Genomic DNA, 14455 nt, shown 5'->3' with positions numbered 1-14455 from the left:
AAGTATGGTGTAGTGCAATATTTAGTTCTAACAACTGTAGCACAATTAAAAACAAAACATGTTTTATTGTGAAGTTGTAACAGTCTTTTAATAAACCTCCTAAGCTTAACAAAATCAATTTTCTGAAATCAAAATTTCCTTGAAAGTACTTTTAACTTTTGCCTGATTGAACTTTTATCATGGATCACAAATACACACAAAACCAGCAGCCAAAAAGCAAATAAATGGATAATCCTCACCCCACCCATGTTCTTCTAGATTCCGAGAATGAATAGAAAAAAGAATACATACTGGAGGGAGGTTTAGTTTTTCCCTTTGTCTTTCAGTTCAAAACAACTGTATGCATGAAATTACCCTACTGAAATAACAGTTTAATACTGCTTTTGCTGAGAAATGTGATGGAAGGGGAAAAGTTACCTCAAGTTTTATTTCTCTTGCTGTTAACATATATACAGCAGAAAAAGGCAACAACTGGAATGACTGCTGTGTAATTGAGTTAAAAGCTACAGACAAAGTACTTCCACACTAAGACTTGCTAAGATGCTTCTTCTAGGACTAAATAAATCAACATCTGTAGAGAACGTTGCAAAATAGGAACTTTGCTACTTTAGCAAAAATATTGGCTAATGTTTTTGTAAGCAACTGGAAAATAATATGCGTGATATGAGAAAGTAAACAAATCAAAAGTGATATGCATGAGAATTTATAATGGTTAAGATTTTTTTTAATGGGCATCTTATTTTACAAACATATAAAACACATTTTCATTTATAATTCCATGCAGTAAGCTGGCATTTTCATAACTCATTCATCCACCAGAGGCTGCAATTTTACTTTCACAGCTGAAAGGTGCCACATAAATTTAAGCTATTTATATGAATACAATGGCTTGAGGCATGTTGATGTTTCAGATATACACATGGTAAAAACTACCAGGTATAGAAAGAAATTTGATATAGAAAGTACATTAGACAGGTTTTAAGTTAAAATTTTGTATGAAAGATACTGACAAATGTAATCAATTTCTTGCTATGCTCTTACTTGAAGACATTATATTTACCAGAATTTCATATAATTCCTTCTGGAACAGAAGATGGTGTGGCCACTGGGAATGTTGTTAAATGTGGATTGCAACAGTATTCTGAAAGTTGAAAACATGCTGGTAGAATAGGAAACAAATACATAGCAGCTGTTGAATCTCTATTTCTCTTTGATCAGGCTTCTCTCCAATTTATTTGCAAGAGAAAACAACAGCAACATTATTTCATTTATTACATGAATCAAAAATCAATCATTCAGATCTACTAGAAATTTTTGTGGCTTCATATGCAAGATTTTTCATACATGTTATGCTGTAAGTTTCTCACAACAGGAACTGGTTTCACAAAGGACGTGAAGTTGAATATTGCAATGTTCTTCAACTCCTGATACTTGGAATTTAGATAACAAACCTATAAACATTTCATATATATTACTGAAGTAGGAGATACTTGCTCTTATCATCCAGTAAATACTGATGAAAGATAGCAGCAAGATACATAAACTACTTCTAAACTATTTCAGAAGTGCATGAGTTAGAGTTAAGAATATTAATGCCCACGTAGTGCAAATATATCTAATTCAGCACACAAACCTAAAAGATTCATTGCTCGGAAACTAAAGCTAGATAGTTTTAAACTAGAAATAAATTTTACTTCAGTTCAATTGCACACCAAAGGTATGGTATTGAATTAGATTAAATTCTCCAATTTGTACTCTTCAAGAGTTGGTCTGGATAACAATTGTGCCTTGTTGTTTATGTAGTATGCTTAGTAATTTTAGGCTTTGGAATATTTAATAAATAAACAACAACATACCCAGAGACTCCAGCAGTTAGGATAACAGTTCTCCATGACTTTCATGTAATAGAGACACCTGAAAATTTTAGGTCCAAAGGTATATAATTTTGACAATTTGTTTCCTAATATTAACTGAGATTTATTTAGTTGCTTCTCTTAACAATGTTCTTTGTATTTCTTTTGATTTTTGGCTTGGGATTTTTGTTAAAATTGTGAGTTTTGGAGGACCACATGTAGTTATATAGTAATGCAGTGTTTAGACCCCAGTAGATGGGAATCTATATGAGATTATGAAATACTAGTGAAGGGTGCATAGAATATTCAGCTGCAGCTGGCTTTAATCAATTCTTTTCTGCTATAGACTTATTTTGGTAATCTTTGTATAATTATTGCAGAACTAACAACAGAGTCAAATATCAGTAATTGCTGTATGTTTTACCCGAGGACTTAAGATAATGAACAAAACAACACTTACGCTATACAAGTAAATTGTCCCTCCAAGATCTTTGAATGACTTTCCAAGCCAAAAAAATTTCCTCCTTTGCAAGAAATCATCCGTGAAATTCAGACTTGGCAAGATTGGAATATGAATCTGATGGATCCAAAAGTTTCATTGAATCCTCTCTCAGAATACTGTGTTCTGCCAGTCTCATATCAAAGATCATTGAATATATAACTAAAGCAGAGTTGATGTGATGTACAGCTTCAGCTGTGATGTTGCTGCAGAAAGAATTGGCTGCAGTCTGAGTTAAAATTTATGAAAATCTACAATGCTTACTAAAGTAGAAGGAGCTTTAGGTCAAGTGATGGTTTATCAGATTTGGATGGATCTTCAGTGATGACTAGCAGGAAACTAACTAGCCAATTCAATACTATTAACTTTTTAACCTTGTACTTTTTCCCTTGCTAGAGATAAGCTTTAACCACGTAGAGCTCGTCTCTTTGTTTTCCCTGTTTAGGCATAAGAAGGGAGACTTAAAATTCTAAATTATCAATATCTGGCAGATGATCTTGCAGTTGGCTAGATTTTATTTAACTTTAAAAAATCAAATCAGTGTGGAGCTAGGTTAGATATTACAAATAGTTATAGATGGGGGACAAAAACCTTATTTTTTCAATTTTGACACTTGTGTTGAGCAGTAGCTGAAGGGCACACACAGTGAAAACTGCTAATAGTCAATTACCACTATCCTACAAATCAGTAGTAATTCTGCCTATGTTGATTCTTCTAAATAAATTGCTGCATTGTTTGCTTACATGGTACAACCAGCAAGAAAACAAACTTGTAATCAGTTTAGGAGCTATTTTGTATTTGAAATACAGATAATTTATTTGAGAATTAAGAAATTCTGTAGTGTTTTGCCTCATCATACTTTCCATTGTAGGCTGGTTGACCCCAAATCTCCTACAATGCAGTAGCTGCTGGCCTGACTTTTAAATTATTTTATTTTGGAGATGTTTCATCTTTGCTTGTGTATGTATATTATTATATATGTCCTGCCACACAAATTCTTGGTTAATTTTTGCTGCTTCTCACACATTATCAGCTAAATTGCTGCCCAGATGAATTTTCTGATGTGAGAATCACAGAATTGCAGGGGTTGGAAGGGACCTCTAGGGAGTATTGAATACAGCCCCCCTGCCAAAGCATGCTCCATACAGCAGATCACACAGGAAGACATCTAGATAAATCTGGAATATCCCCAGTGATGGAGACTCCACAATCTTTTTGGTCAGCCTGTTCCAGTGCTCCATCTCTCAGACAGTAAAAAAGTTCTTCCTTATGTTAATATGGAATTTCCTGTGCTCCACTTTCTGCCTATTGCTACTTGTTCTGCTGTGGCACCAAAATGTTCTTATACTGGCTGTTGTTCAGCGGCATATCGTATTTGACTAAGGGCCGTAATAAAGTTCTCATAGTCAGTGTATCTGAGTAGTAAGCAATGAAACAAAAATGCAAAGTAAGTTTGTACTGCAGTAGTGAATAACTGCACAGACTGATCAATAACATAATGGGATAAGAAGTGATGAAACAGTGAGCTATAGTTCATGTAGATATGGCACCATATATGCAAATGGCTCCCAGAGGTGTTTTTCTCAAAAAAGTAGCCAAGATTGAAGTGGCATGGGTCCAGTCCCTCGTGTCTTCTTAAAGAAACCACAACTGTTCAGAAGCAGTAAAGCAGATGTTCAAAAGAATCATTAACAATCTAAATGTATGTGTGAGCAGATGTACTATTTCTACTACATGTAACTTTGGGGGAGAGGGATTTTAAAGAAAGTCAGTAACAAGTAGATCCATGTATGAATTACTCATATAATTATATTCAAAAGATAGAGCAAGGTTCTTTGCTTCAGTGACTGTGATTGAGATAAGAAGGAAAAATTATAAGAGGAGGTATTAGAGCAGCCATGCACAATTGACTTGGGACATATATACTAGATAAATGAGAGGCAAAGTGACTGTCAGGATAAGAGAAACTTGTTCCAAAACCTCAGTCCTGCTCTTCTTGGTGCATTTTACTAGAGCCACAGGAAATGTAGTGTGTTTAAATTTAAAGGAGTAAGTAAAATAACTAGAAAGGCATAGAAGAGTAGGAAAAACTGTTGTCCTGCTAAGTAACGAGTATAGTGACAGAAATGGTATAATTTCCATAATCCTCTCTAGATCTTTGCTGGTGTTGCCTGAGTATATTCTCATGCATGTGAAAAACAATCTTTTTGGAAACTGAATCTTACTCATGTTGTTACACTGATTGCAAGATAGAGAGCCATAGCTTGGTGAGCAATATTTTTTTTTGGCTCAAACCACCTCTAAAATTGGCATTGAGGGTGTGTGGAAGACTTTTTTTTTCCCCAAGAATGTGCCCACAAAACAAAAATTTATATTCTCCTTTTACTTTCCTGAGTATTTTTTTTTCATATAATATGGGAATAGCAGTCATTAAGCAGTTATTTAGAAAAAAGCGAGAAACTCTCGGAATGAGTTTTAAGTATTAGTACTAGAATTCTAAAAGCCTTGTAACATTCTGACCTATATCTTCTTACAAACCGTCATATCCTACTTGGAGTAGTAATGGGCAATGAAGGACTAAATAAAAAAGTGGAACCAGTTAAATGACTCCATTTCCTATAACTCCCAAATACTATTTTCTGTGATTTGAATTTTCAGGTTTTTGTGATTTGAAATTTCAGGTTTTTTGGTAAGGAAAGTATGATTATTTAGCTAGCCATCTTTAAAAATTACTTGAAACCTGATATTTTTGTCACACGTTCTAAGAATTTTTACTACTTTTTAAAGACTGGCCTTTGTACTGATAATACTATATTCTATAGTCTCATTCTCTCATTTATCTCTGCTTTTTGCTATATCTGTATGCAGCCAAAACACATTTGTGGGGTTTTTTTTAGTGTTAGAGGAATAAAGAACATAATTCCCTTCCTTAGTTAGTTGCCATATGCTGTTAATGTATGATAGAGTTAACAACTGCTTTTCCTCATATAGTGGATCGTGCACAACTGTCTGATGAACTCTGAAGGTGCTGAAATATTATGTAGGATGTTTTGGCAGAATTACTGAGAGATCTGGAAGAGTTTTTATGATTCTCTCCTTTACTTCACCTGCTGCTTTTTCCAGCTTACCTGTACTTACTGGGAAATTCAAAAATAAAACAGTTTCCCCTTGAAAACATGACCACTATGGAGATGGCACCACCATCCACTCATGTAAGTGCATGAGATTTGCTAGTCCTCTCTTCTATCTGTGCTATTCACTGACTCACACAGTAATTCTTCTCCAACTCGCTAAGAAGGATATGCATCTTTCTTCTGTCTCCTTCCAGCTACTACTGCATCAGATGAATTAAGCAAGTTATATCACAGTGCTTTTGAGTCAAACCACAGAGGAAAGAAAAGATGCATCAGGTAATGTAAAGCCCACAAAGACAAGGCAGAGCACAGAACTTCATCAGACAGTGTGAAACTTCCTGAACATGTAATCATCCATATTATGCAGCTCTACAATTAGTTCAGTACAACACCTAATGTGACTATGTACATTTAGGACCATAGTCTTGCAGTCATGTTTTACTGGTGCAGTGCATAATAACTTATCTGTACACATCCAGATAATATAAACTCTCTCTTCCCCTCTCTGTCTCTAGCTTTCACTAGTTTAATATACCTTACAGAAACTTTTACATAAACAGAGGCTGAAAATATGTTTTCCAACAGTGTTATTTTCCATCTAGAAAAAAAGAGATGTAATTTTCACCTTCATTGCTTAGAGCTGGTCATCATATTTCTACTTTAGGAAGTGCATCTGCTCTCTAAATTAATGTAATCAGTGCACTAAACAATGTAGTCCTGCATCTGATATATTGTGAGGTAAAACAGGGAACAAAACAAGAGACCAAAATAAAGCATCTCTGTGAGGTGCAGGGAATCAATTAGGTTCATTATCTATTTTACATTCTAGTCACTGCTTTTAAAGGAGTACATAATACCATGGCAACAGTTGGAGCTGCAGTTCTTTGTGGTATATAGTCATTGCTGATTCTTCAGCATTCCCTGAAAATTGATATAAAGAAGTTGCAGGAGTATACTGCCTACTATGCTGATTAAATGACAAGTTTGTAATTTACAAGTGCTGTATTGCCATGGGAAGGCAATCACACAGCTCAGTTTTCAAACTCAGGGGTTTTTGATACGTGCTGCATGATCTCTAGCTGGGCTGCAAACTAAGATTAAATTGAAAGGATAGCATGTAGATTTTAGAACATGGTGTTGACATTTACTAGCCAATCAAATTTTGCACCTTTCTGGTATGACAGCAGATGTTGACCTTTCAAGCTTTCTCTATCTGCTTTCATGCACTACCTGCAGAAATTAACATTAACTCTCTTCTTGCTCCTTGCTGCTATTAATGTCAGCTGGGAATTCAGCATCATGAATTCATTTACTGAACAGAGTGGAGACTATTTCATACTCCAATACTGAACAACTGCTCCTGGGAGCTGATATTTTTGGAAGCTGCTTCAACTACCTTTGTGGTTGAGGGATAGCTGGGAGCTATGGTGTAGAAAATGTCACCGGGAACAAGCACAGAAAAAGACAGTGGAGGACAGATTCAAGGAGAATCCTAGTGGCCAAACACTTGCAAATGGTATTGAATACAGAGAGTTTAAAGTCTAAGCCAAAACACTTAAAGCTATTCTGATGGTGTACAAAACTAGATGTGAGGTAGCAATGTCTCTTTGCCTTACTAAGAGATCTATTAAAATGTAAGCCTTCATAGTACACGGTTTGGTAACAAGAAGCTTCGGGGGATTGCAGAGTACTGCCTAGGGCTCTCTGATATTATACTTTGAGGGAAGTATTAACTTCAGTAGAGATGTCTCCAGCAGTCTAAGATTTTTGATATACAAAGGCGAGCCTGAAAGTAATGCCTCTTATTTGTTTCCATAGAAACTAAAACAGATACGAAGAGCACAATAATGCTATTTGATAGTCTCAGCAACAAAACACTATTTTTCAACATAGTCACCACCATTAGCTATGCATTTTCAACAACAATGAACAAGAGCCTGTGTATTGCATTCGTAAGACTGTGCAACAACAGGGGTTACCCACTGTCACTGTTGCCATTGCTGAAATGCACCACTACTACCTCACTGTGTTTACATCCACTGTGCAGTCTCCATCAACATTCAGCAAGCATCAGTGAATGTCAGTGGGTACCATCTTTTCTGCATGGAGGAATTCAATTCCATACCTTTGTTTCATGTGTACTTCCATGTCAGATACCCTTTTGTCAGATTGCCCTTCTGCTGCCATCTGTCACATAGCAATGAAACGTAGCAGAATATTGGGAAGGTTCTTCTTCTATAGCAGTACAACCACCAACAGCCTATGACATCGTGGGCCAACAGAATAAAGAAAGGAGACATTACTTTCGTAGCACCCCTCTTAATATCAGCAAGTCATTGACTGTTCTATGTAAAAAAGCAACTAAAAAACAAGAATATTTTCTGACTTGTACTTTCATTTATGTTGAGAGAAAATGCTTACATGTCTACAGACATATTATTATGAGGAAGAAAATCTAATGTTTATAACTAGAAATGTTCCAGCAAGTATCAATATATGTTACTTCTGAAGATAACTTTGCAATGCCATTGTACTATGGTGCAAGCATATTTCTAGTCATATAGTAACACAGTTCAGATAAATGTTTCATTCAGTAACAAACTTCTGGAAGTTACATATATCCCATACAATTTTCTGTGTAAACAAGGAAAAGCTGCAATCATTATTTCTCTACTATGTAATTGAAAATATGTCCTAGGTATTAATGAGAAGAAAATATGACATTTTCATAGAAATTTTTACTTTTTATTTTTTTGAAATGATTTCTTCGTCATTTTAACATTTATTACTGTTTCATTCCAGATTTCCAGAAGACAGACATGTAAAATAGTCTGAAAATTCAGCCAAAAGGAGATTTTTTCTGCTATAGATAATTTATGCTCATTCAGGGATAAACATTACACTTCTCGAAATACATAAAGCTAAAAACCTATCCACAAAATCTTGAGCCTTCAAGATTTTATCTGAGGCAAAATTATCCTTGCTAAGAGGTGGACTGAACTCGTGAGAAGAACTTTTATCTAGGAAAGATAGGGAACAGCCTACAATCAAGGGATTAAATTGATATGCTGGGTTGGTAAGGTGCGGGCACATGTGGATGAAAGAGTCCCTGACACCAAATAAAATGCATTTAATGGTCCCATCTCAAGTGTATGAACACAAATATGAAACTTCTTACAGTAGATAGCTCTGTGAGAGAAGATTTCATGTATTTTCTGGGAAAATTATACAATTGGGTATCTCCCTCAATCAGAGGTCTGTTTGCAGTTGCAGGGCTACAATTTCATTGAGGTGAGAGAATCGCATTGATAAGATTGTATATCTGCTGCACAAACTTCAGTTGAAGGGCAGTCACTAGTGGCTTGCCTCGGGCTGATCCTTGAACTAATACTATTTAACATTTTCATTAGTGACCAATATGATTGGACAGAGCAAATCCTCAGCATGCTTGCAAGCAATTGAAAATTGAGAGGATTGTCTTAGACAGATGATAATTCTGCTGTTCAGAGGGACCTCAGCAGGCTGGAGGATGGACCAGCATGAACCTCATGAAGACTGGAGGGGAATGCAAAATCTTATATCTGGGGAGGAACATTTCCATGCACTAGTACACACTGTACTGAAAGCATGGAAAGTAGCTTTGTAAAAAAGGAACTAGGATTTCTGCTAGACAAAAAAGTCCAATGGTGTTCTGACTTGCTTTAAGAAGAGCAGTACCATCAGTAATGCTTATCACAGGTTCCAGGCCACAGCTGGAATGCCATGTCCAGTGTGTGTGTTTCCTCAATATAAGTCAGCCATTGATATAGTGGAACAAGTTCAGTAAAAGGCTACTAAGATGATAAGTGTTTTGTACCGTGTTGAACTAGAAGGGACTGACTCTTGTAAATGGTACTAAAGACAAGTGGCAATGGAAAGAAGCTGATATGCAAGAAATTCTACATAAACATAACTAAATATTTTTTACTATACATGTGATCAAAATGGAAAAGTTGCTAAAGAAATTGGTGAGTCTACATTCCTGGAGATATCTGAAACCTAATTGGATATGATCTTTCTGTTGCTCTGAGAAGGAAGAGTGAACTAAATCATCCTGAGAAGTCTCTAATCCTACTCTAATATTCTGTGAAAAAAATGATCAAACCTTGATCAACTGAATTGAAAATCTAAAGTTTCTCATCAGAGTAGACTCACAGTGGACTCACAGTTAGCTTCCCCAAGTTGTCAGATAACCAAATAAACTTGGGGCACAAAACCCAAGAAGACACTGATCCTAGAAATAAGAGCCATTAAACAGCTACTACTATGTCCAGCCCTGCTTTCCTTTGGTGCCATTTGTCCCTACTAGCACTAAATATGTTCACCACATCAACAGAGAATGCATACTGCTGCTAAAAATGCTCAAAGAAACATTGCAGGCACAAGTGTACAACAGTATTAGTTTCTTTTCACCACTAGCTCAAGAATTTGTGAAAAAAATAATTGTTTAAATGCTAGATCTGGTAGAAGAAGATCAGTTTGGAAGTTGCTATTTCCCTAAAGCCATCCTGATAGTTAACTGTCAAACTCTGACAGGAATCCTAAGACTTACTTAGCTCTACTGTCATATCACAGCAATAATGTGTTGAGAAATCATTGGAGCCTGATTTGCATCTTAGTCTGCTGAAGGTCTGCTTAACAGTAATTGAGTTCTTATTTCCTACAGGGGCAACTGGTGAGGACAGGATATAATTTAAGAAAGGGGCAGTTATATTGATGATTAATTGGAACATTTATTCCTGTATCAAAGACAAAATTTTATGGATGTGATGTAAATGTACTTGCTTCAGAACAAAAGACAACTAAACAAATTAAACAGGAAAAGCTGACTTTTTGTGTCAGGGTTTCCCACTTTGTTCTTCTGCAACTTTATTTGTGAAACAACTGGGAAGGGTTTGTCAGGCAATGTATACCTGTCATGGGTTTATGATTTTTGGTTATCAGTATTCCATATCATAACATCATGTAGTACACTGGGTTAATGCTCAATTAGCTAGGGAGATAATGGTCTTCTACAAATCCTTGGATGAATAATTTAATTTATATACTATAATAATGTTTAAAAATTTCACATGAAAATAACTTTTAAAAATTTAATCTGAATATATTATTACTCACCAGTTATTTCAGGGAAGCACAAAGCTGGACTATATTACAAAGATTCATTTATGAGTACTGAGAAACACCGATCTACATTTCATTAACCATTAACATCTAATTTCTCTTAGCACTAAAGAGAAAGATCTAATGTTGTTTGATTTTAGTTTGCTACCTGTCCATCCTCAAACAGAATTAGTGCTTGTTTTCCAATTTTTAAGTGAGAGTGAATGTACTGAGTAGTTTGAACTGCTAACACTATGGGCAGAAAGACAAATAGATGTTTATTAGATACAACTACTGGTTATGTGACTAAGAAGGCTCTACAGCACTTCCCAAACATGTGTTCTCCTGCTTTAGACACTTATACAATGAAAGGCCATACCTGAGGCACACATTGCCACATTATCCTCCTACAAACTGGGTTATGTAGGACTCCGCAGATACTTTCTTGCATGCTGGATTCCAAATGTCAGCCATGATTGCTGTAGATTTTTAACATGCTGAGTCAGATTGCTAATTTATTCCCACATTTAAAATGAAATGTTAGAATAGTTTCTATATAAATATATTTAGTAGGTGGGAATGCTCATATATTGCCAATGGTTGTTTGGTCTTTTAAGACCTGATGAACCACATGGTAGCTGCCTAATGCAGTAGCTAAAGAAACAGTATGATGTACAAGGCCTCAGGTGTCTTCTTTACTATGTAATCCTTAAAATGACAGACTGTGTGGGCAACTAATATGGGCATCTATCCACTGCAGTTGAAATTAAAGGTTTCTTAATGTAGGAGGAACAGGAAGATGTTTCTCTTGCTGTGCCATTCACATCTGTCAAATAACCCTGCAGCGGGTTCCTCTAAGGAGTTGGCAATCTCTACCAGGAGAAATAAATGCAAGCTGCAGAATGTTGTGTGTGAGAAGAAGCACTAGAACATTTAAAAGACCCTTAGCAACTGTGCAAAAAGGATTTATTTTCAACTATAATTACATTTCTACTCCCTGCGTTTATGATTCTAGCTAGTAGCACACCACTAAAAGAATACACCACTGTATCCTTACTATTCCAGTATGGGAGATTAAAGATAATATCACATACTAAAACTGCGATTTAAAAATATGAGGGACCTACAGAATTTTCTAATAGTCTTTGTTAAACTGCCATCCCTCCTTTATAACACAAAATATAGCACATACATACCATTTGGTATTTTTTATACTTTTAATAATATTATTTCTTAACATATGCTATTGCATGATGAAGCTGGCAATCTGTCTTGGCTTTCTGAACTCGTTACAGTAAAAATTTAAGTCAGCCAAATTTTAAAACATTTTTGATTATAATTATTTTCTCTAACCATAAACAAAATACTGTCTTCGTTTCTCTGATCACTATTTTATTCTAATGATAAAAATTTCACTGAGTTATTTTTTAAAGTTTTATGTGTGTTAGATCTCATTGTTTGGATTCACTTTTTAGAGGCTAAGGCAGTATTAAGAGGAAATATTAATTTCCTTTTAAGAATGATTTTTTTTTTTTTTTTTGAGAATGAATTTTAGATTATATAGTAGTTCTATCAATTATCAATAAGTAGTCATGGTTGTTGAGTTCTGTGGGCCACAATATGTACCCTCTTCTAATTTGTACTTTGTGATTTCCAAGTTGGTAAATATTTATTTTGCTAAATATTTTGGATAATGACACTATTACTTATGAATGCAATTACTTTCAAACACTTGTTTTAATGTAAAATAAAATTTGTTTAAAATGTTTTTTTTTATATAGTGCAATCTATCTTATAATAGATTTTGTAAATATTAAAAAATCTTAACTATATCATGCAAAAACTGTAAAGGTAAAGAGGTAGTTATAGAGTGGCTATGAGCTGTTTTCGAGTATATTGTTGTTATGATTATGTAAGGTAGTAAAAGACACGTCATTCCCTTGATACTTTAAGGTTAAGTTGTCTTTATTCCACTTAGTGGAACTCAGTTTAGTGGAAAGCTGCTGATATTCAAGTTCATAAACCTTTGTCAGGACTGATGTAACTTACGCGGGAGATATCTATTTAAAGGCATATCCATCAGCTGCAATTTCTTTCCTCTATGACTATTTTCTCTCCCTCTCTCTTCTTTTTTTTTTTTTTGTTTTGTTTTGTTTTGTTTTGTTTAAAGAATGAAGATTCAAGACTGAGGAAAAAAAATTAAGCACTAGTAAAAGTAAAGCTTATTAAAATTATCATTCAGTAATTGGCTCTCTGTATCTCACAATATTTAATAAAACAACATTTTAACAAAACAGGAGTATCTATTAAGTATATTTACAACTTACTTATCAAAACATTAAGTCATACCTATGTTTAAGTTGATCTGTTATGTAATAAAAAGTTAGAACTTCACTAATAAGACTTTTTGAAAGTACTCGCTGTATGCAGCAAAGAATTTCTCTTTCTCCCATGATAACAATAACTTGATGACCGCACACTAAAAAAAGGAAACAGTTGCATTCCTGTCTAAAACTAAGTAAAACCAGAACACTTCTGCTCCATGAGTCATTGATCTCATCAATAGATTCACACTACTCAGCGAGACACATTCTATTCACAACCTAGGAAAAATTTATTTATAAGTTAATTGTTGGGTTTGTTACACTTTCTATTCTATCTCTTGCTAAGAAGGTATTTATTTTAGAAAAAAAAACAAAACAGTAATAATGCTTAAACATAGCTTTATGTTACAGCAGTATTTATTTCTCTAATAAAATAAACATTGTATTTATTTTTTCTCCCCACTCAAGTTCATTTTCCTTTCTTTGATTAAAATAGCTTCCCTTTGTTTATGAAGACACAGATTAAGACTAAATTGTGTAATTGAAACATTTGCACTTCTGTATCACTTTGATGGAATTCAGTAGAATTCTTTTATTCCTGTTGCTCTTCTGTCTTTCTCTTACATTTCTATTTAAAGAAATATAAATAGAAATGTTATTTCTGCGTCTTCTAAATGTCATGTACACAAAATTTTCTTCAAAGAAAGTGGAAAACTTATTTTTTTTTTTCCAGAAAGAAAGAAAATAAACTCGACATCACTTGAAGCAATCCATCTTTTTTCATGTTTATGAAAATGACTATTGACAAAATTTTCATAGATTTCTTTGTGATCTTGATTTAGAAAGTCCTACATTAGAAAATATTTATTGCTTAAATTTAATGATGGAAAGTAGTCATACTTTATATCATTCTACAATTATATCACACACTGAATAGGTTTCGTGTCAAAATCAGGTTTCCACATATATCACTTGATGCTAACTGTGGTCTTAGAGATCTAGGAAAAGAAGAGCATTGTGATACTAGGAAAAGTGTTCTGAAGCCTTTCTCAAGAAGGGAAATATTAGTTCTGGCTAAAAAGGGGAAGAGATCTAAAGCTAGTTGCCCTGGACTCCAAAATGTCCCAGAAGGTCCTCAGTTTCTGTGTTATTTCCAAATATGATCACATACCTCAATTATGTAAAATTATAGTATGAGAGTTGTTTGCTCATAAATTTCAAATTGCTCACTTTTCTAATTAAAAATAAAAACATAATTTCAAACTATTTTGAAAGAAATATACATTATTTATTACTCTGGATATTATTTACATATTATTTTCTTATAAATAATTTTTTTTCTTTTCTTAATGAAATATTATTTTATTTTCTTTCTCGCTGATGTTCCATCTTACTTGGACACTCAACAGTGTACAACAGAAGGATTTGCTAGTATGTTTCACTCAGCAAAGAACATTGTTCTTAAAATGCCTGATGCATTAAATGTATTAATAGCTTTTTCAT

Source organism: Tetrao urogallus (assembly GCF_951394365.1).
Source record: "Tetrao urogallus genome assembly, chromosome: 6".
Lineage (NCBI taxonomy): Eukaryota > Metazoa > Chordata > Aves > Galliformes > Phasianidae > Tetrao > Tetrao urogallus.
The sequence above is the reverse complement of the archived record's forward strand: the minus strand, read 5'-3'. Positions refer to the sequence as shown.